Here is a 26,698-nt window from a genome sequence, read left to right as displayed (position 1 = left end):
CAGAGACCCCTGGGTGGAGGGCAAGAGGGCACCCTGGTTCCTGTCCTGCAAGTTCAGGAAGAGAGGTGGACCCCTGGGTAGCTTTCTGGGTTCTTAGGCCCCTAGGTGGAGGGCCAGGGGGCATCCTGGGGCCTATACTGCAAGTCCAAGGAGAGATGCGGACCCCTATGTAGCTTGCTGGGGTCAGAGGCCCCTAGGTGGAGGGCCAGGGGGCACCCTGCGGCCTCTACTGCAAGTACAGGGAAAGTTGTGGACCCCTGGGTAGCTTGCTGCGGTTAGAGGCCCATGGGTGGAGGGCAAGGGGGCACGCTGGGTTCTTTACTGCAAGTCCAGGGAGAGAAGTACACCCCTGGGTAGCTTGCTGGGGAATAAAGCCCCTAGGTAGAGGGCCAGGGGTACCCTGGGGCCTCTACTGCAAGTCCAGGGAGAGAGTTGGACCCCTGGGTAGCTAGCTGGGATCAGAGGCCCTTAGGTGGAGGGCCAGGGGGCACCCTGGGGCCTCTAGTGCAAGTCCAGGGATAGTTGTGGACCCCTTGGTAGATTCCTAGGGTCTGAGGACCCTAGTTGGAGGGCCAGGTGGCACCCTGGGGCCTCTACTACAAGTCCAGGGAGAGAAGTGGACCCCTGGGGAGCTTGCTGTGGTCAGAGGCCCCTAGGTGGAGGGCAAGGGGGCTTCCTGGGGCCTCTATTGCAAGTCCATTGAGAGAGGTGGACCCCTGGGTAGCTAGTTGGGGTTGTAGGCCCCTAGGTGGAATGCCAGGGGGCACCCTGGGGCCTCTACTGCAAGTCCAGGGAGAGTTGTGCACCCCTTGGTAGCTTGCTGGGGTCCGGGGCCCCTAGGGGGAGGTCCAGGGAGAGTTGTGGACCCCTGGGTAGCTTTCTGGGGTCAAAGGCCCCTAGGGGGAGGGCCAGGGGGCACCCTGGGGCCTATACTGCAAGTCCAGGGAGAGAGGTGGACCCCTGGGGAGCTTTCTTGTGTCAGCCGCCCCTAGGTGGAGGGCCTGGGGGCTCCCTGGGGCCTCTACTGCCAGTCCAGGGAGAGAGGTGGACCCCCTGGGTAGGTTGTTGGGGTCTTAGGCCCCTAGGTGGAGGGCCAGGGGGCACCCTGGGGCCTATACTGCAAGTCCAGGGAGAGAGGTGGACCCCTGGGGAGCCTTCTTGTGTCAGCCGCCCCTAGGTGGAGGGCCTGGGGGCACCCTGGGGCCTCTACTGCAAGTCCAGGGAGAGAGGTGGACCCCCTGGGTAGCTTGCTGGGGTCAGAGGCCCCTAGGTGCAGGGCAAGGGGGCACCCTGGGGCCTCTACTGCAAGTCCAGGGAGAGAGGTAGACCCCTGGGTGGCTTTCTGGGGTCTTAGGCCCCTAGGTGGAGGGCCAGGGGGCACCCTGGGGCCTATACTGCAAGTCCAAGGAGAGATGTGGACCCCTATGTAGCTTGCTGGGGTCAGAGGCCCCTTAGTGGAGGGCGAGGGGGCACCCTGTGGCCTCTAATGCAAGTCCATGGATAGTTGTGGACCCCTTGGTAGATTCCTAGGGTCTGAGGACCCTAGGTGGAGGGCCAGGTGGCACCCTTGGGCCTCTACTGCAAGTCTAGGGAGAGTTGTGGACCCCTGGGTAGCTTGCTGGGGTCAGAGGCCCCTTGGTGGAGGGCCAGCGGGCACCCTGGGGCCTCTACTGCAAGTCCAGGGAGTGAAGTGGGCCCCTGGGTAGCTTGCTGGGGTCAGAGAACCCTAGGTGGAGGGCCAGGGTGAACCCTGGGGCCTATACTGCAAGTGCAGGGAGAGAGGTGGACCCCTGGGTAGTTTGTTTGGCTGAGAGTGGCCTAGGTGGAGGGCCAAGGGGCACCCAGGGGCCTCTACTGCAAGTCCAGGGAGAGTTGTGGACCCTTGGGTAACTTGCGGGGGTCAGAGGCCCCTGGGTGGATGGCAAGGGGGCACCCTGGGGCCTATACTTCAAGTCCAAGGAGAGAGGTGGACCCCTGGGTAGCTTGCTGGTGTCTTAGGCACTTAGGTGGAGGGCCTGGGGGCACCCTGGGGCCTATACTGCAAGTCCAAGGAGAGAGGTGGACACCTGGGGAGCTTTCTTGTGTCAGCAGCCCCTAGGTGGAGGGCCTGGGGGCACCCTGGGGCCTCTACTGCCAGTCCAGGGAGAGAGGTGGACCCCCTGGGTAGCTTGCTGGGGTCTTAGGCATTTAGGTGGAGGGCCAGGGGGCACCTTAGGGCCTATACTGCAAGTCCAAGGAGAGATGTGGACCCCTGGGTAGCGTGCTGGGGACAGAGGCCCCTAGGTGGAGGGCAAGGGGGCACCCTGGTTCCTGTACTGCAAGTCCAAGAAGAGAGGTGGACCCCTGGGTAGCTTTCTGGGGTCTTAGGCCCCTAGGTGGAGGGCCAGGGGCACCCTGGGGCCTCTACTGCAAGTTCAGGGAGAGAGGTGGACCCCTGGGTGGCTTTCTGGGGTCTTAGGCCCCTAGGTGGAGGGCCAGGGGGCACCCTGGGGCCTATACTGCAAGTCCAAGGAAAGATGTGGACCCCTATGTAGCTTGCTGGGGTCAGAGGCCCCTAGGTGGAGGGCGAGGGGGCACCCTGTGGCCTCTAATGCAAGTCCAGGGAAAGTTGTGGACCCCTGGGTAGCTTGCTGGGGTCAGAGGCCCCTAGGTGGAGGCCCAGGGGGAACCCTGGGGCTTATACTGCAAGTGCAGGGAGAGAGATGGACCCCTGGGTAGTTTGTTTGGCTGAGAGTGGCCTAGGTGGAGGGCCAAGGGGCACCCAGGGGCCTCTACTGCAAGTCCAGGGAGAGAGGTGGACCCCTGGGTAGCTAGCTGGGGTCAGAGGCCCTTAGGTGGAGGGCCAGGGGGCACCCTGGGGCTTCTAGTGCAAGTCCAGGGATAGTTGTGGACCCCTTGGTAGATTCCTAGGGTCTGAGGACCCTAGGTGGAGGGCCAGGTGGCACCCTTGGGCATCTACTGCAAGTCTAGGGAGAGTTGTGGACCCCTGGGTAGCTTGCTGGGGTCAGAGGCCCCTTGGTGGAGGGCCAGCGGGCACCCTGAGGCCTCTACTGCAAGTCCAGGGAGAGAAGTGGGCCCCTGGGTAGCTTGCTGGGGTCAGAGGCCCCTAGGTGGAGGCCCAGGGGGAACCCTGGGGCTTATACTGCAAGTGCAGGGAGAGAGATGGACCCCTGGGTAGTTTGTTTGGCTGAGAGTGGCCTAGGTGGAGGGCCAAGGGGCACCCAGGGGCCTCTACTGCAAGTCCAGGGAGAGTTGTGGACCGTTGGGTAACTTGCGGGGGTCAGAGGCCCCTGAGTGGATGGCAAGGGGGCACCCTGGGGCCTCTACTTCAAGTCCAGGGAGAGAGATGGACTACTGGGTAGCTTGCTGGGCTCTTAGGCACTTAGGTGGAGGGCCTGGGGGCACCCTGGGGCCTATACTGCAAGTCCAGGGAGAGAGGTGGACACCTGGGGAGCTTTCTTGTGTCAGCAGCCCCTAGGTGGAGGGCCTGGGGGCACCCTGCGGCCTCTTCTGCCAGTCCAGGGAGAGAGGTGGACCCCCTGGGTAGCTTGCTGGGGTCTTAGGCCCTTAGGTGGAGGGCCAGGGGCACCTTAGGGCCTATACTGCAAGTCCAAGGAGAGAGGTGGACCCCTGTGTAGCGTGCTGGGGTCAGAGGCCCCTGGGTGGAGGGCAAGAGGGCACCCTGGTTCCTATAGTGCAAGTTCAGGGAGAGAGGTGGACCCCTGGGTGGCTTTCTTGGGTCTTAGGCCCCTAGGTGGAGGGCCAGGGGGCACCCTGGGGCCTATACTGCAAGTCCAAGGAGAGTTGTGGACCCCTATGTAGCTTGCTGGGGTCAGAGGCCCCTAGGTGGAGGGCGAAGGGGCACCCTGTGGCCCCAACTGCAAGTCCAGGGAAAGTTGTGGACCCCCTGGGTATTTTGCTGGTGTCTTAGGCCCTTAGGTGGAGGGCCAGGGGGCACCTTAGGGCCTATACTGCCAGTCCAGGGAGAGAGGTGGACCCCCTGGGTAGCGTGCTGGGGTCAGAGGCCCCTAGGTGCAGGGCAAGGGGGCACCCTGGGGCATCTACTGCAAGTCCAGGGAGAGTTGTGGACCCCTGGGTAGCTTGCTGGGGTCAGAGACCCCTGGGTGGAGGGCAAGAGGGCACCCTGGTTCCTGTCCTGCAAGTTCAGGAAGAGAGGTGGACCCCTGGGTAGCTTTCTGGGTTCTTAGGCCCCTAGGTGGAGGGCCAGGGGGCATCCTGGGGCCTATACTGCAAGTCCAAGGAGAGATGCGGACCCCTATGTAGCTTGCTGGGGTCAGAGGCCCCTAGGTGGAGGGCCAGGGGGCACCCTGCGGCCTCTACTGCAAGTACAGGGAAAGTTGTGGACCCCTGGGTAGCTTGCTGCGGTTAGAGGCCCATGGGTGGAGGGCAAGGGGGCACGCTGGGTTCTCTACTGCAAGTCCAGGGAGAGAAGTACACCCCTGGGTAGCTTGCTGGGGAATAAAGCCCCTAGGTAGAGGGCCAGGGGTACCCTGGGGCCTCTACTGCAAGTCCAGGGAGAGAGTTGGACCCCTGGGTAGCTAGCTGGGATCAGAGGCCCTTAGGTGGAGGGCCAGGGGGCACCCTGGGGCCTCTAGTGCAAGTCCAGGGATAGTTGTGGACCCCTTGGTAGATTCCTAGGGTCTGAGGACCCTAGTTGGAGGGCCAGGTGGCACCCTTGGGCCTCTACTGCAAGTCTAGGGAGAGTTGTGGACCCCTGGGTAGCTTGCTGGGGTCAGAGGCTCCTTGGTGGAGGGCCAGCGGGCACCCTGGGGCCTCTACTACAAGTCCAGGGAGAGAAGTGGGCCCCTGGGGAGCTTGCTGTGGTCAGAGGCCCCTAGGTGGAGGGCAAGGGGGCTTCCTGGGGCCTCTATTGCAAGTCCATTGAGAGAGGTGGACCCCTGGGTAGCTAGTTGGGGTTGTAGGCCCCAAGGTGGAATGCCAGGGGGCACCCTGGGGCCTCTACTGCAAGTCCAGGGAGAGTTGTGCACCCCTTGGTAGCTTGCTGGGGTCCGGGGCCCCTAGGGGGAGGTCCAGGGAGAGTTGTGGACCCCTGGGTAGCTTTCTGGGGTCAAAGGCCCCTAGGGGGAGGGCCAGGGGGCACCCTGGGGCCTATACTGCAAGTCCAGGGAGAGAGGTGGACCCCTGGGGAGCTTTCTTGTGTCAGCCGCCCCTAGGTGGAGGGCCTGGGGGCTCCCTGGGGCCTCTACTGCCAGTCCAGGGAGAGAGGTGGACCCCCTGGGTAGGTTGTTGGGGTCTTAGGCCCCTAGGTGGAGGGCCAGGGGGCACCCTGGGGCCTATACTGCAAGTCCAGGGAGAGAGGTGGACCCCTGGGGAGCCTTCTTGTGTCAGCCGCCCCTAGGTGGAGGGCCTGGGGGCACCCTGGGGCCTCTACTGCAAGTCCAGGGAGAGAGGTAGACCCCTGGGTGGCTTTCTGGGGTCTTAGGCCCCTAGGTGGAGGGCCAGGGGGCACCCTGGGGCCTATACTGCAAGTCCAAGGAGAGATGTGGACCCCTATGTAGCTTGCTGGGGTCAGAGGCCCCTTAGTGGAGGGCGAGGGGGCACCCTGTGGCCTCTAATGCAAGTCCATGGATAGTTGTGGACCCCTTGGTAGATTCCTAGGGTCTGAGGACCCTAGGAGGAGGGCCAGGTGGCACCCTTGGGCCTCTACTGCAAGTCTAGGGAGAGTTGTGGACCCCTGGGTAGCTTGCTGGGGTCAGAGGCCCCTTGGTGGAGGGCCAGCGGGCACCCTGGGGCCTCTACTGCAAGTCCAGGGAGTGAAGTGGGCCCCTGGGTAGCTTGCTGGGGTCAGAGAACCCTAGGTGGAGGGCCAGGGTGAACCCTGGGGCCTATACTGCAAGTGCAGGGAGAGAGGTGGACCCCTGGGTAGTTTGTTTGGCTGAGAGTGGCCTAGGTGGAGGGCCAAGGGGCACCCAGGGGCCTCTACTGCAAGTCCAGGGAGAGTTGTGGACCCTTGGGTAACTTGCGGGGGTCAGAGGCCCCTGGGTGGATGGCAAGGGGGCACCCTGGGGCCTATACTTCAAGTCCAAGGAGAGAGGTGGACCCCTGGGTAGCTTGCTGGGGTCTTAGGCACTTAGGTGGAGGGCCTGGGGGCACCCTGGGGCCTATACTGCAAGTCCAAGGAGAGAGGTGGACACCTGGGGAGCTTTCTTGTGTCAGCAGCCCCTAGGTGGAGGGCCTGGGGGCACCCTGGGGCCTCTACTGCCAGTCCAGGGAGAGAGGTGGACCCCCTGGGTAGCTTGCTGGGGTCTTAGGCCCTTAGGTGGAGGGCCAGGGGGCACCTTAGGGCCTATACTGCAAGTCCAAGGAGAGATGTGGACCCCTGGGTAGCGTGCTGGGGTCAGAGGCCCCTGGGTGGAGGGCAAGGGGGCACCCTGGTTCCTGTACTGCAAGTCCAAGAAGAGAGGTGGACCCCTGGGTAGCTTTCTGGGGTCTTAGGCCCCTAGGTGGAGGGCCAGGGGGCACCCTGGGGCCTCTACTGCAAGTACAGGGAAAGTTGTGGACCCCTGGGTAGCTTGCTGGGGTTAGAGGCCCATGGGTGGAGGGCAAGGGGGCACGCTGGGGCCTCTACTGCAAGTCCAGGGAGAGAAGTACACCCCTGGGTAGCTTGCTGGGGAATAAAGCCCCTAGGTAGAGGGCCAGGGGTACCCTGGGGCCTCTACTGCAAGTCCAGGGAGAGAGTTGGACCCCTGGGTAGCTTGCTGGGGTCAAAGGCCCTTAGGTGGAGGGCCAGGGGGCACTCTGGGGCCTCTAGTGCAAGTCCAGGGATAGTTGTGGACCCCTTGGTAGATTCCTAGGGTCTGAGGACCCTAGTTGGAGGGCCAGGTGGCACCCTGGGGCCTCTACTGCAAGTCTAGGGAGAGTTGTGGACCCCTGGGTAGCTTGCTGGGGTCAGAGGCCCCTTGGTGGAGGGCCAGCGGGCACCCTGGGGCCTCTACTGCAAGTCCAGGGAGAGAAGTGGGCCCCTGGGTAGCTTGCTGTGGTCAGAGGCCCCTAGGTGGAGGGCAAAGGGGCTTCCTGGGGCCTCTATTGCAAGTCCATTGAGAGAGGTGGACCCCTGGGTAGCTAGCTGGGGTCGTAGGCCCCTAGGTGGAATGCCAGGGGGCACCCTGGGGCCTCTACTGCAAGTCCAGGGAGAGTTGTGGACCCCTTGGTAGCTTGCTGGGGTCCGAGGCCCCTAGGGGGAGGGCCAGGGGGCACCCTGGGGCCTATACTGCAAGTCCAGGGAGAGAGGTGGACCCCTGGGGAGCTTTCTTGTTTCAGCCGCCCCTAAGTGGAGGGCCTGGGGGCACCCTGGGGCCTCTACTGCCAGTCCAGGGAGAGAGGTGGACCCCCTGGGTAGCTTGCTGGGGTCAGAGGCCCCTAGGTGCAGGGCAAGGGGGCACCCTGGGGCCTCTACTGCAAGTCCAGGGAGAGTTTTGGACCCCTGGGTAGCTTGCTGGAGTCAGAGGCCCCTGGGTGGAGGGCAAGAGGGCACCCTGGTTCCTATACTGCAAGTCCAGGGAGAGAGGTGTACCCCTGGGGAGCTTTCTTGTGTCAGCCGCCCCTAGGTTGAGGGCCAGGGTGCACCCAGGGGCCTATACTGCAAGTCAAGGGAGAGAGGTGGACCCCTGGGTAGCTTGCTGGGGTCAGAGGCCCCTAGGTGGAGGGCCAGGGGGCACCCTGGGGCCTCTACTACAAGTCCAGGAAGAGAGGTGGACTCCTGGGTAGCTTGCTGGTGTTAGAGGCCCATGGGTGGAGGGCAAAGGGGCACGCTGGGGCCTATACTGCAAGTCCAGGGAGAGAGGTGGACCCCTGGGTAGCTTGCTGGGGAATAAAGCCCCTAGGTGGAGGGCCAGGGGGTACCCTAGGGCCTCTACTGCAAGTCCAGGGAGAGAGGTGGACCCCTGGGTAGCTCGCTGGGGTCAGAGGCCCTTAGGTGGAGGGCCAGGGGGCACCCTGGGGCTTCTAGTGCAAGTCCATGGATAGTTGTGGACCCCTTGGTAGATTCCTAGGGTCTGAGGACCCTAGGTGGAGGGCCAGGTGGCACCCTTGGGCCTCTACTGCAAGTCTAGGGAGAGTTGTGGACCCCTGGGTAGCTTGCTGGGGTCAGAGGCCCCTTGGTGGAGGGCCAGCGGGCACCCTGGGGCCTCTACTGCAAGTCCAGGGAGTGAAGTGGGCCCCTGGGTAGCTTGCTGGGGTCAGAGGCCCCTAGGTGGAGGGCCAGGGTGAACCCTGGGGCCTATACTGCAAGTGCAGGGAGAGAGGTGGACCCCTGGGTAGTTTGTTTGGCTGAGAGTGGCCTAGGTGGAGGGCCAAGGGGCACCCAGGGGCCTCTACTGCAAGTCCAGGGAGAGTTGTGGACCCTTGGGTAACTTGCGGGGGTCAGAGGCCCCTGGGTGGATGGCAAGGGGGCACCCTGGGTCCTATACTTCAAGTCCAAGGAGAGAGGTGGACCCCTGGGTAGCTTGCTGGGGTCTTAGGCACTTAGGTGGAGGGCCAGGGGGCACCCTGGGGCCTCTACTGCAAGTCCAAGGAGAGAGGTGGACACCTGGGGAGCTTTCTTGTGTCAGCAGCCCCTAGGTGGAGGGCCTGGGGGCACCCTGGGGCCTCTACTGCCAGTCCAGGGAGAGAGGTGGACCCCCTGGGTAGCTTGCTGGGATCTTAGGCCCTTAGGTGGAGGGCCAGGGGGCACCTTAGGGCCTATACTGCAAGTCCAAGGAGAGATGTGGACCCCTGGGTAGCGTGCTGGGGTCAGAGGCCCCTGGGTGGAGGGCAAGGGGGCACCCTGGTTCCTGTACTGCAAGTCCAAGAAGAGAGGTGGACCCCTGGGTAGCTTTCTGGGGTCTTAGGCCCCTAGGTGGAGGGCCAGGGGGCACCCTGGGGCCTCTACTGCAAGTACAGGGAAAGTTGTGGACCCCTGGGTAGCTTGCTGGGGTTAGAGGCCCATGGGTGGAGGGCAAGGGGGCACGCTGGGGCCTCTACTGCAAGTCCAGGGAGAGAAGTACACCCCTGGGTAGCTTGCTGGGGAATAAAGCCCCTAGGTAGAGGGCCAGGGGTACCCTGGGGCCTCTACTGCAAGTCCAGGGAGAGAGTTGGACCCCTGGGTAGCTTGCTGGGGTCAAAGGCCCTTAGGTGGAGGGCCAGGGGGCACTCTGGGGCCTCTAGTGCAAGTCCAGGGATAGTTGTGGACCCCTTGGTAGATTCCTAGGGTCTGAGGACCCTAGTTGGAGGGCCAGGTGGCACCCTGGGGCCTCTACTGCAAGTCTAGGGAGAGTTGTGGACCCCTGGGTAGCTTGCTGGGGTCAGAGGCCCCTTGGTGGAGGGCCAGCGGGCACCCTGGGGCCTCTACTGCAAGTCCAGGGAGAGAAGTGGGCCCCTGGGTAGCTTGCTGTGGTCAGAGGCCCCTAGGTGGAGGGCAAAGGGGCTTCCTGGGGCCTCTATTGCAAGTCCATTGAGAGAGGTGGACCCCTGGGTAGCTAGCTGGGGTCGTAGGCCCCTAGGTGGAATGCCAGGGGGCACCCTGGGGCCTCTACTGCAAGTCCAGGGAGAGTTGTGGACCCCTTGGTAGCTTGCTGGGGTCCGAGGCCCCTAGGGGGAGGGCCAGGGGGCACCCTGGGGCCTCTACTGCAAGTCCAGGGAGAGTTGTGGACCCCTTCGTAGCATGCTGGGGTCAGAGGCCCCTAGGGGGAGGGCCAGGGGGCACCCTGGGGCCTATACTGCAAGTCCAGGGAGAGAGGTGGACCCCTGGGGAGCTTTCTTGTTTCAGCCGCCCCTAAGTGGAGGGCCTGGGGGCACCCTGGGGCCTCTACTGCCAGTCCAGGGAGAGAGGTGGACCCCCTGGGTAGCTTGCTGGGGTCAGAGGCCCCTAGGTGCAGGGCAAGGGGGCACCCTGGGGCCTCTACTGCAAGTCCAGGGAGAGTTTTGGACCCCTGGGTAGCTTGCTGGAGTCAGAGGCCCCTGGGTGGAGGGCAAGAGGGCACCCTGGTTACTATACTGCAAGTCCAGGGAGAGAGGTGTACCCCTGGGGAGCTTTCTTGTGTCAGCCGCCCCTAGGTTGAGGGCCAGGGTGCACCCAGGGGCCTATACTGCAAGTCAAGGGAGAGAGGTGGACCCCTGGGTAGCTTGCTGGGGTCAGAGGCCCCTAGGAAGAGGGCACCCTGGGGCCTCTACTTCAAGTCCAGGAAGAGAGGTGGACTCCTGGGTAGCTTGCTGGTGTTAGAGGCCCATAGAAGGAGGGCCAAGGGGCTTCCTGGGGCCTCTACTGCAAGTCCAGGGAGAGAGGTGGACCCCCAGGTAGCTTGCTGAGGTCAGAGGCCCCTAGGTGGAGGGCCAATGAGCACCTTGGGGCCTCTACTGGAAGTCCAGGGAGAGAGGTGGACCCCTGGGTAGCTTGCTGGGGTCAGAAGCCGATAGTCGGTGGGCCATGGTGCTTCCTGGGGACTCTACTGCAAGTCCAGGGAGAGAGGTGGACCCCTGGGTAGCTTGCTGGGCACTAAAGCCCCTAGGTGGAGGGCCAGGGGCTACCCTAGAGCCTCTACTGCAACTCCAGGGAGAGAGGTGGACCCCTGGGTAGCTAGCTGGGGTCAGAGGCCCTTAATTGGAGGGCCAGGGGGCACCCTGGGGGCTCTAGTGCAAGTCAAGGGATAGTTGTGAACCCCTTGGTAGATTCCTAGGGTCTGAGGACCCTAGGTGGAGGGCCAGCGGGCACCCTGGGGCCTCTACTTCAAGTCCAGGGAAAAAGGTGGACCCCTGGGTAGCTTTCTGGGGTCAGAGGCCCCTAGGTGGAAGGCAAGAGGGCACCCTGGGGCCTCTATTGCAAGTCCAGGGAGAGTTGTGGACCCCTGGGTAGCTTGCTGGGGTCAGAGGCTTCTAGGTGGAGGGTTAGGGGGCACCCTGGGGCCTCTACTGCAAGTCCATGGAGAGAGGTGGACCTCTGGGTAGCTTGCTGGGGTCAGAGGCCCCTAGGTGGAGGGCAAAAGGGCAACCAGGGGCCTCTACTGCAAGTGCAGGGAGAAAGGTGGACCCTGGGTAGCTTGCTGGGATCAGAGGCCCCTAAGTGGAGGGCCAGGAGGTACCCTAGGGCCCCTACTGCAAGTCAAGGTAGAGAGTTGGACCTCTGGGTAGCTTGCTGGGGTCAGAGGCAACTAGGTGGAGGGCCAGGGGGCACCCTGGGGCCTCTACTGCAAGTCCAGGGAGAGAGGTGGGCCCCTGGGTAGCTTGCTGGGGTCAGAGGCCCCTAGGTGGAGGGCAAGGGGGCTTCCTGGGGCCTCTACTGCAAGTCCTCTGAGAGAGGTGGACCCCTTGGTAGCTTGCTGGGGTCAGAGGCCCCTAGGTGGAGGGCCAGGAGGCACCCTGGGGCCTCTACTGCAAGACCAAGGAGAGTTGTGGACCCCTGGGTAGCTTGCTGGGGTCTTAGGCCCCTAGGTGGAGGGCCAGTGGGCACCCTGGGGCCTCTACTGCAAGTCCAGGGAGAGTTGTGGACCCCTGGGTAGCTTGCTGGGGTCAGAGGCTTCTAGGTGGAGGGTTAGGGGGCACCCTGGGGTCTCTAATGCAACTCCAGGGAGAGAGATGGACCCCTGGGTAGCTTGCTGGGGTCAGAGGCTTCTAGGTGGAGGGTTAGGGGGCACCCTGGGGTCTCTAATGCAACTCCAGGGAGAGAGATGGACCTCTGGGTAGCTTGCTGGGGTCCTAGGCCCCTAGGTGGAGGGCCAGGGGGAACCCTGGGGCCTCTACTGCAAGTCCAGTTAGAGAAGTGGACCCCTGGGTAGCTTGCTGGGGTCCTAGGCCCCTAGGTTGAGGGCCAGGGTGCACCCAGAGGCCTATACTGCAAGTCAAGGGAGAGAGGTGGACCCCTGGGTAGCTTGCTGGGGTCAGAGGCCCCTAGGTGGAGGGCCAGGGGGCACCCTGGGGCCTCTACTACAAGTCCAGGAAGAGAGGTGGACTCCTGGGTAGCTTGCTTGGGTTAGAGGCCCATAGAAGGAGGGCCAAGGGGCTTCCTGGGGCCTCTACTGCAAGTCCATTGAGAGATGTGGACCCCTATGTAGCTTGCTGGGGTCAGAGGCCCCTGGGTGGAGGGCAAGGGGCACCCTGGTTCCTGTACTGCAAGTTCAGGAAGAGAGGTGGACCCCTGGGTAGCTTTCTGGGGTCTTAGGCCCCTAGGTGGAGGGCCAGGGAGCATCCTGGGGCCTATACTGCAAGTCCAAGGAGAGATGTGGACCCCTATGTAGCTTGCTGGGGTCAGAGGCAACTAGGTGGAGGGCCAGGGGGCACCCTGGGGCCTCTACTGCAAGTACAGGGAAAGTTGTGGACCCCTGGGTTGCTTTCTGGGGTCAGAGGCCCCTAGGTTGAGGGCAAGGGGGCACCCTGGGGCCTCTACTGCAAGTCCAGGAAGAGTTGTGGACCCCTGGGTGGCTTGCTGGGGTCTTAGGCTCCTATGTGGAGGGCCAGGGGGCACCCTAGGGCCTATACTGCAAGTCCATGGAGAGATGTGGACCCCTGGGAAGCTTGCTGGGGTTAGAGGCCCATGGGTGGAGGACAAGGGGGCACGCTGGGGCCTCTACTGCAAGTCCAGGGAGAGAAGTAGACCCCTGGGTAGCTTGCTGGGGAATAAAGCCCCTAGGTAGAGGGCCAGGGGTACCCTGGGGCCTCTACTGCAAGTCCAGGGAGAGAGTTGGACCCCTGGGTAGCTAGCTGGGGTCAGAGGCCCTTAGGTGGAGGGCCAGGGGGCACCCTGGGGCCTCTAGTGCAAGTCCAGGGATAGTTGTGGACCCCTTGGTAGATTCCTAGGGTCTGAGGACCCTAGTTGGAAGGCCAGGTGGCACCCTTGGGCCTCTACTGCAAGTCTAGGGAGAGTTGTGGGCCCCTGGGGAGCTTGCTGTGGTCAGAGGCCCCTAGGTGGAGGGCAAGGGGGCTTCCTGGGGCCTCTATTGCAAGTCCATTGAGAGAGGTGGACCCCTGGGTAGCTAGTTGGGGTTGTAGGCCCCTAGGTGGAATGCCAGGGGGCACCCTGGGGCCTCTACTGCAAGTCCAGGGAGAGTTGTGCACCCCTTGGTAGCTTGCTGGGGTCCGGGGCCCCTAGGGGGAGGGCCAGGGGGCACCCTGGGGCCTCTACTGCAAGTCCAGGGAGAGTTGTGGACCCCTGGGTAGCTTTCTGGGGTCAAAGGCCCATAGGGGGAGGGCCAGGGGGCACCCTGGGGCCTATACTGCAAGTCCAGGGAGAGTGGTGGACCCTGGGGAGCTTTCTTGTGTCAGCCGCCCCTAGGTGGATTGCCTGGGGGCTCCCTGGGGCCTCTACTGCCAGTCCAGGGAGAGAGGTGGACCCCCTGGGTAGGTTGCTGGGGTCTTAGGCCCCTAGGTGGAGGGCCAGGGGGCACCCTGGGGCCTATACTGCCAGTCCAGGGAGAGAGGTGGACCCCTGGGGAGCTTGCTGGGGTCAGAGGCCCCTAGGTGCAGGGCAAGGGGGCACCCTGGGGCCTCTACTGCAAGTCCAGGGAGAGAGGTAGACCCCTGGGTGGCTTTCTGGGGTCTTAGGCCCCTAGGTGGAGGGCCAGGGGGCACCCTGGGGCCTAAACTGCAAGTCCAAGGAGAGATGTGGACCCCTATGTAGCTTGCCGGGGTCAGAGGCCCCTTAGTGGAGGGCGAGGGGGCACCCTGTGGCCTCTAATGCAAGTCCAGGGAAAGTTGTGGACCCCTGGGTAGCTTGCTGGGGTCAGAGGCCCATGGGTGGAGGGCAAGGGGGCACGCTGGGGCCTATACTGCAAGTCCAGGGAGAGAGGTGGACCCTTGGGTAGCTTGCTGGGGAATAAAGCCCCTAGGTGGAGGGCCAGGGGGTACCCTAGGGCCTCTACTGCAAGTCCAGAGAGAGAGGTGGACCCCTGGGTAGCTCGCTGGGGTCAGAGGCCCTTAGGTGGAGGGCCAGGGGGCACCCTGGGGCTTCTAGTGCAAGTCCATGGATAGTTGTGGACCCCTTGGTAGATTCCTAGGGTCTGAGGACCCTAGGTGGAGGGCCAGGTGGCACCCTTGGGCCTCTACTGCAAGTCTAGGGAGAGTTGTGGACCCCTGGGTAGCTTGCTGGGGTCAGAGGCCCCTTGGTGGAGGGCCAGCGGGCACCCTGGGGCCTCTACTGCAAGTCCAGGGAGTGAAGTGGGCCCCTGGGTAGCTTGCTGGGGTCAGAGGCCCCTAGGTGGAGGGCCAGGGTGAACCCTATGGCCTATACTGCAAGTGCAGGGAGAGAGGTGGACCCCTGGGTAGTTTGTTTGGCTGAGAGTGGCCTAGGTGGAGAGCCAAGGGGCACCCAGGGGCCTCTACTGCAAGTCCAGGGAGAGTTGTGGACCCTTGGGTAACTTGCGGGGGTCAGAGGCCCCTGGGTGGATGGCAAGGGGGCACCCTGGGTCCTATACTTCAAGTCCAAGGAGAGAGGTGGACCCCTGGGTAGCTTGCTGGGGTCTTAGGCACTTAGGTGGAGGGCCTGGGGGCACCCTGGGGCCTCTACTGCAAGTCCAAGGAGAGAGGTGGACACCTGGGGAGCTTTCTTGTGTCAGCAGCCCCTAGGTGGAGGGCCTGGGGGCACCCTGTGGCCTCTACTGCCAGTCCAGGGAGAGAGGTGGACCCCCTGGGTAGCTTGCTGGGGTCTTAGGCCCTTAGGTGGAGGGCCAGGGGGCACCTTAGGGCCTATATTGCAAGTCCAAGGAGAGATGTGGACCCCTGGGTAGCGTGCTGGGGTCAGAGGCCCCTGGGTGGAGGGCAAGGGGGCACCCTGGTTCCTGTACTGCAAGTCCAAGAAGAGAGGTGGACCCCTGGGTAGCTTTCTGGGGTCTTAGGCCCCTAGGTGGAGGGCCAGGGGGCACCCTGGGGCCTCTACTGCAAGTACAGGGAAAGTTGTGGACCCCTGGGTAGCTTGCTGGGGTTAGAGGCCCATGGGTGGAGGGCAAGGGGGCACGCTGGGGCCTCTACTGCAAGTCCAGGGAGAGAAGTACACCCCTGGGTAGCTTGCTGGGGAATAAAGCCCCTAGGTAGAGGGCCAGGGGTACCCTGGGGCCTCTACTGCAGGTCCAGGGAGAGAGTTGGACCCCTGGGTAGCTTGCTGGGGTCAAAGGCCCTTAGGTGGAGGGCCAGGGGGCACTCTGGGGCCTCTAGTGCAAGTCCAGGGATAGTTGTGGACCCCTTGGTAGATTCCTAGGGTCTGAGGACCCTAGTTGGAGGGCCAGGTGGCACCCTGGGGCCTCTACTGCAAGTCTAGGGAGAGTTGTGGACCACTGGGCAGCTTGCTGGGGTCAGAGGCCCCTTGGTGGAGGGCCAGCGGGCACCCTGGGGCCTCTACTGCAAGTCCAGGGAGAGAAGTGGGCCCCTGGGTAGCTTGCTGTGGTCAGAGGCCCCTAGGTGGAGGGCAAAGGGGCTTCCTGGGGCCTCTATTGCAAGTCCATTGAGAGAGGTGGACCCCTGGGTAGCTAGCTGGGGTCGTAGGCCCCTAGGTGGAATGCCAGGGGGCACCCTGGGGCCTCTACTGCAAGTCCAGGGAGAGTTGTGGACCCCTTGGTAGCTTGCTGGGGTCCGAGGCCCCTAGGGGGAGGGCCAGGGGGCACCCTGGGGCCTCTACTGCAAGTCCAGGGAGAGTTGTGGACCCCTTCGTAGCATGCTGGGGTCAGAGGCCCCTAGGGGGAGGGCCAGGGGGCACCCTGGGGCCTATACTGCAAGTCCAGGGAGAGAGGTGGACCCCTGGGGAGCTTTCTTGTGTCAGCCGCCCTAGGTGGAGGGCCTGGGGGCACCCTGGGGCCTCTACTGCCAGTCCAGGGAGAGAGGTGGACCCCCTGGGTAGCTTGCTGGGGTCAGAGGCCCCTAGGTGCAGGGCAAGGGGGGACCCTGGGGCCTCTACTGCAAGTCCAGGGAGAGTTTTGGACCCCTGGGTAGCTTGCTGGGGTCAGAGGCCCCTAGGTGGAGGGCCAGCGGGCACCCTGGGGCCTCTACTTCAAGTCCAGGGAAAAAGGTGGACCCCTGGGTAGCTTTCTGGGGTCAGAGGCCCCTAGGTGGAAGGCAAGAGGGCACCCTGGGGCCTCTATTGCAAGTCCAGGGAGAGTTGTGGACCCCTGGGTAGCTTGCTGGGGTCAGAGGCTTCTAGGTGGAGGGTTAGGGGGCACCCTGGGGCCTCTACTGCAAGTCCATGGAGAGAGGTGGACCTCTGGGTAGCTTGCTGGGGTCAGAGGCCCCTAGGTGGAGGGCAAAAGGGCAACCAGGGGCCTCTACTGCAAGTCCAGGGAGAAAGGTGGACCCTGGGTAGCTTGCTGGGATCAGAGGCCCCTAAGTGGAGGGCCAGGAGGTACCCTAGGGCCCCTACTGCAAGTCAAGGTAGAGAGTTGGACCTCTGGGTAGCTTGCTGGGGTCAGAGGCAACTAGGTGGAGGGCCAGGAGGGCACCCTGGGGCCTCTACTGCAAGTCCAGGGAGAGAGGTGGGCCCCTGGGTAGCTTGCTGGGGTCAGAGGCCCCTAGGTGGAGGGCAAGGGGGCTTCCTGGGGCCTCTACTGCAAGTCCATTGAGAGAGGTGGACCCCTTGGTAGCTTGCTGGGGTCAGAGGCCCCTAGGTGGAGGGCCAGGGGGCACCCTGGGGCCTCTACTGCAAGTCCAAGGAGAGTTGTGGACCCCTGGGTAGCTTGCTGGGGTCTTAGGCCCCTAGGTGGAGGGCCAGTGGGCACCCTGGGGCCTATACTTCAAGTCCAGGGAGAAAGGTGGACCCCTGGGTAGCTTTCTGGGGTCAGAGGCCCCTAGGTGGAGGGCAAGAGGGCACCCTGGGGCCTCTACTGCAAGTCCAGGGAGAGTTGTGGACCCCTGGGTAGCTTGCTGGGGTCAGAGGCTTCTAGGTGGAGGGTTAGGGGGCACCCTGGGGCCTCTAATGCAACTCCAGGGAGAGAGATGGACCTCTGGGTAGCTTGCTGGGGTCCTAGGCCCCTAGGTGGAGGGCCAGGGGGAACCCTGGGGCCTCTACTGCAAGTCCAGGGAGAGAAGTGGACCCCTGGGTAGCTTGCTGGGGTCCTAGGCCCCTAGGTTGAGGGCCAGGGTGCACCCAGAGGCCTATACTGCAAGTCAAGGGAGAGAGGTGGACCCCTGGGTAGCTTGCTTGGGTTAGAGGCCCATAGAAGGAGGGCCAAGGGGCTTCCTGGGGCCTCTACTGCAAGTCCATTGAGAGATGTGGACCCCTATGTAGCTTGCTGGGGTCAGAGGCCCCTAGGTGGAGGGCAAGGGGCACCCTGGTTCCTGTACTGTGTAATGGAAATTCATTTTTAGATGAACATGTGTAGTGAAACTTGCTTACTCCTCATCTTTAGATGTGTGAAAAGTCACTTGTGTTCACAGTGTACTTTTGTTTATACAGCCTTACATTCCCGTATGTGACCACGTGGTCCTTATCTTTCCAATTAGCTTTAAGATGAACATTTGTTAGGGGTAAGGGGCATGGGCTGTGTGATATATGACAGGGAAGCAGCAGGATGGTTTTCACACCTGTCGTGGTATGTGTGGTTTGGGTTGAACTGGAGTTGACCTCGTAAGCAGCACAACCCAGATAAAAGGATGAGCACACTTTGCTTCATTGTCTCACTCTGCAGAAACTGTTGTTGCTGTATGACTGTGACCTTCTTTGCAAAGAATAAAAGCTTTGAAAAGACATCCCGGGTAAGACTTTGTTTCTTGACCACCGAGAGCGCCTCCTTAAAGGAAATTGCCACTACAATTTGGTGTCAGAAGTGGGATGTCTTGGAGGGACTTTTCCGGACCCTGCGGACGGTGACTGATCATCCTGGGACTTTGTGTCACAGCCCTGCCCCGCTTGGTTGAGGGTTGAGGGGCCGACCGCCGGGCTCGGAGAAGAACCCCACTGACATCTGGGAAAAAGAACTCAGTGGCATCTGAACTCTCTGGTAAGAAACAAATTCTTTGTTTATTGTTAAAAAAGAAATTTAACAAGTTTTGGGCATTTGATTAGGCAATTTAAAAGGGTTTTTACTGCAATTTGGGTCATCACCATGCTGGTGGGTCTGTCTCTGTGGGATAGCGGCGTGATTAATACAAGTGAGATCTGACATCAGGCGGGGATCAAGACCTTTTTTACAAGTGAGATCTGGCGTTTAGCTGAGATCAAGACCTTATACAAGTGAGATCTGGCGCCTGACTAAGATCAAGACCTTTTTAATACGTTTGGCTAGCTAACTGCGATTTACTCCCGGGAGGGGGTTGAAATCAGGGGGCTGTGCGATTTACTTCCAAAAAAAGAGGTTGAAATCCGGGCTGTGCGATTTACTTCCAGAAGGAGGTTGAAATCAGGGGCCAAGCGATTTACTTCTAAAAGGGGGTTGAAATTGGGGGCCACGAAATTAGAGCTGCATAGCTTAACTTTTCGATTTTAGGTGAAAAGTCGAAATCTGTTGGAGACGTCCGACAGATTAATAGGTACCGACAAAGTCCAGGGGAGAGATCATTGCCAGCATGGGGAGGTCCCAAAGCAAGGTGAGAAAATATGATAAACCGGTGTTTTGGAATATGGAAAAAAAAATTATATGGAAATTTTTTTTTTTAAAAGCATGCAAGATATAGGAAAACTAATAAAGTATCACAAGTTTCTGAGGGAAAGGGAATGTTGAGTGTTACTAGGTTAAACAAAATGAAAGAGTTGATTGAGAAGGCAGAAGGAAAAGCAGGTTGTTTTTGTGAAAGGCATGTGTGTGTGTCGTGTGGAGACACTGTTGATTGTTGGCTCAAAAAGGCAGATAAGAGGCAAAGAGGAAAATGCTGCAGAGGCAGCTGGCATGTAGGGAAGAGAATGAAGAAGTGGCATGTAGGGAAAAGAATGAAGGAGATAAAGTGAAGGAAAAAGCAAGTGAAAAATGTGAAAGTGTTAATGAAAGATTAATTAGCATTACTAATCTTTTCTATACATTTGTTTCCATACATGTACCGCCGTACCATCACTATCCCGTGGCTGAGCTGTGAGCCCTGAGAACTGACCCAGACCTCAACTGCTACTATCCCAGAAGACCTCCGACCGCACCAACGAAATTCCCACCTCAAGCAAGTGGAGGACATCTGTTTGAACTGGAGAAATGGACATTTAACGGACATACTGCTGTGTGCTCAACATGCTGAAGACAAGCTGACAGTGAAGCAAGAGCAAGACTAGAAGAAAGCGGAAAGGGAGCTGTGCATGGCTCTGATACAAGTGGCCAACCAAAGATCCAACCAAGACCTGACAACCAAAGATATCGCAAATTCAAAGGCAACAAAGGTGTCAAGGGTGAGAAAGATACCAGAAGATGGAGAAACTGGAATGTGACGGATGGCGATTAAATCTGCAGAGCCTGTGGTGTACATGACGAGAAACTGTACCAAATGTCTGCGCTTGCCACAGAGATGGACTTTTGGTCAAGGATTGACCCGAAAGGTGCAAACCAACAAAGGAGCTGATGTGCGGAGAGGGAAGAGCAGAACGGAGAGGGTCTGGGCAAGCAGCCAACAGCTACAGTAAAGGAAAGTGAACATATTTTTACTAACAAGTTTAAATGCAGACACATTTTGATACACACATATTCACATACACTGACATACTTTTGGCTCTCTGCAATGAAAAAAAGAAAAAGCTTGCATTTCCCACTGTAATTTTGATCACAGTAATGTTGATAATTTTTCTGATGAAATGGCATTGTTTTTTTTTAGTGAAGCATTTTTTAAATATGCCAAAATATTCTATGTTGATTAAGAATACATTGGTTGAGTTTGTAGCTGATAGTGGAGCTAGCAGATCTTGCATACGACCATGTGACCTACAGTGTGAAATACCTTTGAAAAACAAATTTCACGAGTCTCTGTCTGCATCTGGTCATACAGTGATCGAGTGATTTACAGCTCCGCTGACCTGTGAGACAGAGGGGGGTAAAATTTTCAACCACGCATTTGTTTGTTTGCCAAAATGTCTGATACCACTCATTGGAGGGGATATTTTGTGTAAATTAAACTTTGTTCTAACAGCAGACTTCTCAGGTGTGAGAGTAAAAAAAAAAAAAAAAGGAGGAATTTTGTTGTTTGCTGGTTGAATCACAGACTCATTGAAAACAATCAATGGGCTGATGTAATCTGCAAATTGGCTAAAGATTGAGTAAAACCTTTTGACATTGATATGTCTCTTGGTGAACTGCATTGCACGTCACATGTCGTAATTTACAGATGAGGAATTTGAGAAAGCTTGGTTTGAGACAAATGTGAATGAAACGTTGATTTTAGAGAAAATGTACTAAAAGGATAGTCTGTGTGCAGTTTCAGTGTCTCTGTCAGAAAAGCAGCTTTCATTCTATCTCATGTCAGCACACATGTCGGTTTGCAAGGGTAAACATCAGTCTTGGGCTGATTTAGGCCTATCTGAGAGTAGAGAGAAAGGGTTAGAATGGACCGAGAGCTCGAGAGTTTTTCGGGTGGACAGTGAAACTGAAACAGCTGTTTCAAGAACTGTGACTGCTATTGACAAAGTGTGCGTGAAGAATTCTTGCATGGTTGACTTTAATGCTGCAGACATACACCCAGCTTTAGCAGAAATACCAAGCAAACTGTGGACTAAAAGCAAATATGATGTTGGTTTGATTAAAGGTTGTGAGCCAGTTACAATCACTGCAAAATCTGATTACAGACCCTGCCAACAACAATATCCTTTGAAAAGGGAAGCCATTGAAAGCATTACCCCAGTATTTGAGGCTTTACTGGAACAGGGTGTTATTGTACCATGCAACAATTCTGAGGTTCGCACCCCTATTTTTCCTGTAAAAAAGATAAGGGATAATGGGATGCCTACAGAATGGCGTTTTGTACAAGATTTGCAAGCAGTAAATGCAGCTGTCAAACAAAGGGCTCCATTAGTTCCAAATCTGTACACAATTTTGTTACAAATTCCTGAAAAATCACAATTTTATTCAGTGGTTGATTTGGCAAATGCATTTTTCAGTGTGCCAGTTGACAAAGACAGCCAGTTTTGGTTTGCATTCAATTTTAATGGTAAAGGCTACACTTTTACACGTCTGTGTCAGGGTTTTACAGCATCTCCAACTTTATAGAATGAAGCGTTGTTAAGAAGTTTGAAATCTTTGACCCTGACAGCTGGAACTGCTTTGTTACAGTATGTTGATGACCTGTTGATATGTGCTGAAAATGAAGAGACGTGTGTGAAAGACACTGTGACTCTCCTAGCATTTGGCTAAGGAGGGCCACAAAGTCAGTTTGACAAAATTGCAGTTTGTTAAACAAAAGGTAACATTTTTGGGGCACGTCATTACACCACACAGCAAATCTCTGTCTGAAAAAAGGGTGAGTGGTATAAAAAATGTACCAAAACCTCTAACGAAAAAACAAATGTTGTCTTTTTTGGGTATGTGTTCATATTGTCGCACATTTATTCCAAATTATGCAATTTTGGAACAACCCCTGAGAGCCCTAACAATAGGGAAGGGGATGAAATCCACTGACAAACTAGGGTGGACGACAGAGGCAGAGCAGGCATTTGTAAACATGAAATTACAAATGGCTGAAGCCCCTGCATTGGGTTTGCCTGTACCAACAAAACCATTTGTTCAGATGGTAGATGAGAGAAATGGGTTCATGACGTCATTGCTCCTACAGGATCATGGAGGTAGATTGCGACCTGTGGCCTATTTTTCGAGCAAACTTGACCCCATAGCAGCAGGCCTGCCACGTTGCTTAAGAGCAGTGGCGGCTGCAGAAAAAGCTGTTATGGCTTCAAGAGATTTTGTTGGGTATTCTGAATTGATACTGATGGTGCCACATTCTGTGTCCATGATTCTCCAAGAACAAAAAACATCGCATCTGTCAACAGCCCGCTGGCTGAGATATCACACTATCTTGTTAGATATGCCAAATGTGACTGTTAAACGATGTACTGGTTTGAATGCGGCTACTCTTCTTCCTACTGAGGAAGATGGGGAAGAGCATCATTGTTGTTTAACAGCACTTGAACAGGTGTGTACACCAGGACCTGACCTTTCTGACGAACCACTTGAAAATTGTAACAATGTCCTCTTTGTGGATGGTTCAGCGTTTAAAGATCCACAAACAGGCCAGAATAAAGTTGGTTACGCTGTAACAACTGAATTTGATGTGGTGACCTCTGGGAAATTGCCAGGGCACTATTCTGCACAGGCCGCAGAGCTCGTGGCGTTGACAGAGGCATGTAAATTAATGGCAAAAAAAAAGAGGCTACAATTTACACTGACTCAAGATGTGCATTTGGGGTAGCTCATGATTTTAGGGCTCTGTGGAAACACAGAAAATTTCTAAAATCTGATGGTCGACCAATACTCAATGCTCCTTTAGTGGCAGCGCTGCTGGATGCGATTTTACTACCTGACAAACTGGCCATTTGTAAATGCGCAGCGCACACTAACAATAAAGATTCTGTTTCTGCAGGTAACTCCAGAGCAGATAGAGCAGCAAAAGTCGCGGCATCACGAGACAAGGATTACTGCGAATGTTCTTTGCTATCTGCTGATGATAACAATGACGTGTGTTCTTCTTTGCAGGACATGCAGACCTTCGCGACGGGGCTGGAGAAAAAAAAAAAAAACAAGTGGAGACAGTCTGGCTGTGTGATGAAAGATAATGTGTGGATGTGTGCTGAGGGCAAGGCGTGTTTACCAAAACATTTTTCCAACATTATGCGAAATTACTTCACGGTAAAGATCATGCGTCAAAAACAGCAATGGTTGCGCAAATGAATGAACTGTGGTTCACAAAGGGGTTCACTACATTTGCGGACAATTTCTGTAGACGATGTGTAATTTGCAACACACATAATGTGGCCAGAGCGATAGAAGTCCCACAATCATCTCATCCACCTCCAACAAGGCCATTTGAATATTTGATGATGGATTTCATTGAATTGTCCCCATGTAATGGGAAACGGTACTGTTTGGTGATGGTTGACATGTGGTCAAAATGGGTTGAAGTTTTTCCCAACCTCAAAACAAGATTCGGCTGCGGTAGCAAAAGCGTTACTGACTGAAATTGTACCGCGATGGGGAATACCACGAAAAATAAGTTCAGATAATGGTACTCATTTTGTTAATGAAGCAATCAAACAAGTGGGCCAATATTTGGAAATTGATTTGAGAACACATTGCAGTTACCATCCGGCTTCAGGAGGCGCTGTTGAAAGAGAAAATGTAACACTGAAGAACAAATTGGCAAAATGTTGTGAAGACACAGGGCTTACATGAGTTCAAGCTCTACCCATTGTCCTGATGTACATGAGAATGAGAAAAAGATCAAAAATGAATTTGAGCCCGTTTGAAATTCTCTTTGGTAAACCACCGCGCGTAGGTGTGAATGGGGGAAAACAGCAGCTGCCCTCAACAGATGTGTGTGAGAATGACATGTTGAATTACTGTAAGATATGTCTCATGTGTTGTCCAATGTTTGTGTGCAGGTAAAGGCTGCACAGGGGAAGGCTGCTGAGAGACCACTGCACAGTCTGAGGCCTGGCAATTTCGTGGTGATCAGGGACCTGAGGAGAAAGAGCTGGAGAGCAAAGCGCTGGCTGGGTCCATTTCAAGTGTTATTGATCACTGAGACGGTGGTGAAGGTCGCAGAGCGCGCAACGTGGGTGCATGATGGCCACTGCAGGAAAATTCCATCTCCTGAGGAGGATTCCACGAGGGAGTAGGAGAGAAAGAGGGGCTCTGAAACCATCTGAAGGAAAACAGCAGGATGTTATCTGAGGGAAGCAAGGTCACAGCTGGGGAGAAACAACAACAACTCAAGAGGTGTGTGTGAAACAGTAACTTCTTAATACAACACCAAGCAGCAATCAGACGGAGGAGAAGACGACCAAAAGAGAGGTGAATAAGCTGTGCTTGACCATCACATAAGGATCTGAAGATGGATGAAAAGATTCGCTAGCATCCATTCCGTGTGCAAGGAATGTGTGGTCTGAGGAGAACAACACTGGCATTGCAGCTAGTGTCACCTTAATTAACCTGATTACAGCAAAACATTTCCGACATTGTGACCCACATGAGAATGACCGTAAAAGAACCTAAGAAAGTTAGCAACCCAGAGCTAGATTGGCTGTCATTTAAGTGGGGAAACTGGATCTACTGGGCCTTTACTGTGGTGTTACCTGTATTGGGGATGGGTGTAGTGATATTATGTTGTCTGCCATGTATATTCAGATTTGTATTATGGACAGTGGACAGACTGATTACACCTACAACATCCCATCAGATGATAAGAGTGGCCGTGAATGAAGAGGGTATGAATATTGACATGGGTGAAGATTTTGATTATGACTTTGATGATAGCAGCAGCTACATAGAAATGGATAAGGAAAAACTGTAAACAACTGAGAACAATATTTTAGGTGACGGCTGTTACTTAATTGGGAAAATATTAACGAACCAGATTTTTTGAAATTTAAGATAACTATCTGCTTGCTTATATATGTTCTGTAACAAATCTCAAAAGAGTGATCATTTACATGAAAATTGAGAGAAGGGTGTAAATGTGATATATGTTTAAGAGTACAGAAACAACGTGTTCCTATGTTCATGAGTGTTATTGATGAATTGCTGTAGAGTGTTAATAATTTTTAACTAATTGAAGAAATGTTTCTAGAATTTTGTTGTGTAAACAAATCAATAATGTGAAAAAAAACAGGCAATTTCTCGGATTTGAACCTCTGAGGGGTGACTGAGGGTCCGATTTCGATCGGGAGCGCAATAACAGTGATTATTCGTTTAGCCCGGCTCCCAGGGAAGAGGGATGTTTTGAAAGATAAATCTTAATGGGGAAACTATTAAGAAGAGTGTTTAAACATCTCTAGTGTATTTGATGTGTGCAGAAACCTGTTAAATGATTTTTGTAATCAGTGTGATTTTGTATTCAATTGAAAAATGAATTTAATAGTGAGTTATCAATGAATGATAAAAAGAGAGGAATTGTAATGGAAATTCATTTTTAGATGAACATGTGTAGTGAAAACTTGCTTACTCCTCATCTTTAGATGTGTGAAAAGTCACTTGTGTTCACAGTGTACTTTTATTTATACAGCCTTACATTCCCGTATGTGACCACGTGGTCCTTATCTTTCCAATTAGCTTTAAGATGAACATTTGTTAGGGGTAAGGGGCATGGGCTGTGTGATATATGACAGGGAAGCAGCAGGATGGTTTTCACACCTGTCGTGGTATGTGTGGTTTGGGTTGAACTGGAGTTGACCTCGTAAGCAGCACAACCCAGATAAAAGGATGAGCACACTTTGCTTCATTGTCTCACTCTGCAGAAACTGTTGTTGCTGTATGACTGTGACCTTCTTTGCAAAGAATAAAAGCTTTGAAAAGACATCCCGGGTAAGACTTTGTTTCTTGACCACCGAGAGCGCCTCCTTAAAGGAAATTGCCACTACAACTGCAAGTTCAGGAAGAGAGGTGGACCCCAGGGTAGCTTTCTGGGGTCTTAGGCCCCTAGGTGGAGGGCCAGGGGGCATCCTGGGGCCTATACTGCAAGTCCAAGGAGAGATGTGGACCCCTATGTAGCTTGCTGGGTTCAGAGGCCCCTTGGTGGAGGGCCAGGGGGCACCCTGGGGCCTCTACTGCAAGTACAGGGAAAGTTGTGGACCCCTGGGTAGCTTGCTGGGGTTAGAGGCCCATGGGTGGAGGGCAAGGGGGCACGCTGGGGCCTCTACTGCAAGTCCAGGGAGAGAAGTAGACCCCTGGGTAGCTTGCTGGGGAATAAAGCCCCTAGGTAGAGGGCCAGGGGTACCCTGGGGCCTCTACTGCAAGTCCAGGGAGAGAGTTGGACCCCTGGGTAGCTAGCTGGGATCAGAGGCCCTTAGGTGGAGGGCCAGGGGGCACCCTGGGGCCTCTAGTGCAAGTCCAGGGATAGTTGTGGACCCCTTGGTAGATTCCTAGGGTCTGAGGACCCTAGTTGGAAGGCCAGGTGGCACCCTTGGGCCTCTACTGCAAGTCTAGGGAGAGTTGTGGACTCCTGGGTAGCTTGCTGGGGTCAGAGGCCCCTTGGTGGAGGGCCAGCGGGCACCCTGGGGCCTCTACTGCAAGTCCAGGGAGAGAAGTACACCCCTGGGTAGCTTGCTGGGGAATAAAGCCCCTAGGTAGAGGGCCAGGGGTACCCTGGGGCCTCTACTGCAAGTCCAGGGAGAGAAGTGGGCCCCTGGGTAGCTTGCTGTGGTCAGAGGCCCCTAGGTGGAGGGCAAGGGGGCTTCTTGGGGACTCTATTGCAAGTCCATTGAGAGAGGTGGACCCCTGGGTAGCTAGCTGGGGTCGTAGGCCCCTAAGTGGAATGCCAGGGGGCACCCTGGGGCCTCTACTGCAAGTCCAAGGAGAGTTGTGGACCCCTAGGTAGTTTGCTGGGGTCCGAGGCCCCTAGGGGGAGGGCCAGGGGGCACCCTGGGGCCTCTACTGCAAGTCCAGGGAGAGTTGTGGACCCCTTCGTAGCTTGCTGGGGTCAGAGGCCCCTGAGGAGAGGGCCAGGGGGCACCCTGGGGCCTATACTGCAAGTCCAGGGAGAGAGGTGGACCCCTGGGGAGCTTTCTTGTGTCAGCCGCCCCTAGGTGGAGGGCCTGGGTGCACCCTGGGGCCTCTACTGCCAGTCCAGGGAGAGAGGTGGACCCCCTGGGTAGGTT

The 26,698-nt window shown here is 56.8% G+C and overlaps 1 long non-coding RNA gene across 1 annotated transcript; it reads left to right on the top strand.

The window, feature by feature from the left end:
- The first annotated feature begins 17,816 nt into the window (after positions 1–17,816).
- Positions 17,817–25,400, top strand: LOC141380686 (uncharacterized). Its single transcript, XR_012399340.1, has 2 exons — positions 17,817–17,927; positions 23,486–25,400. It is a non-coding gene; the product is annotated as an uncharacterized lncRNA (long non-coding RNA).
- Positions 25,401–26,698: the final 1,298 nt, after the last annotated feature.

Source organism: Danio rerio, chromosome 24, assembly GCF_049306965.1.
Source record: "Danio rerio strain Tuebingen ecotype United States chromosome 24, GRCz12tu, whole genome shotgun sequence".
NCBI lineage: Eukaryota > Metazoa > Chordata > Actinopteri > Cypriniformes > Danionidae > Danio > Danio rerio.
Note: the sequence above shows the minus strand (reverse complement) of the source record. Positions and strands in the feature narration are given on the sequence as shown.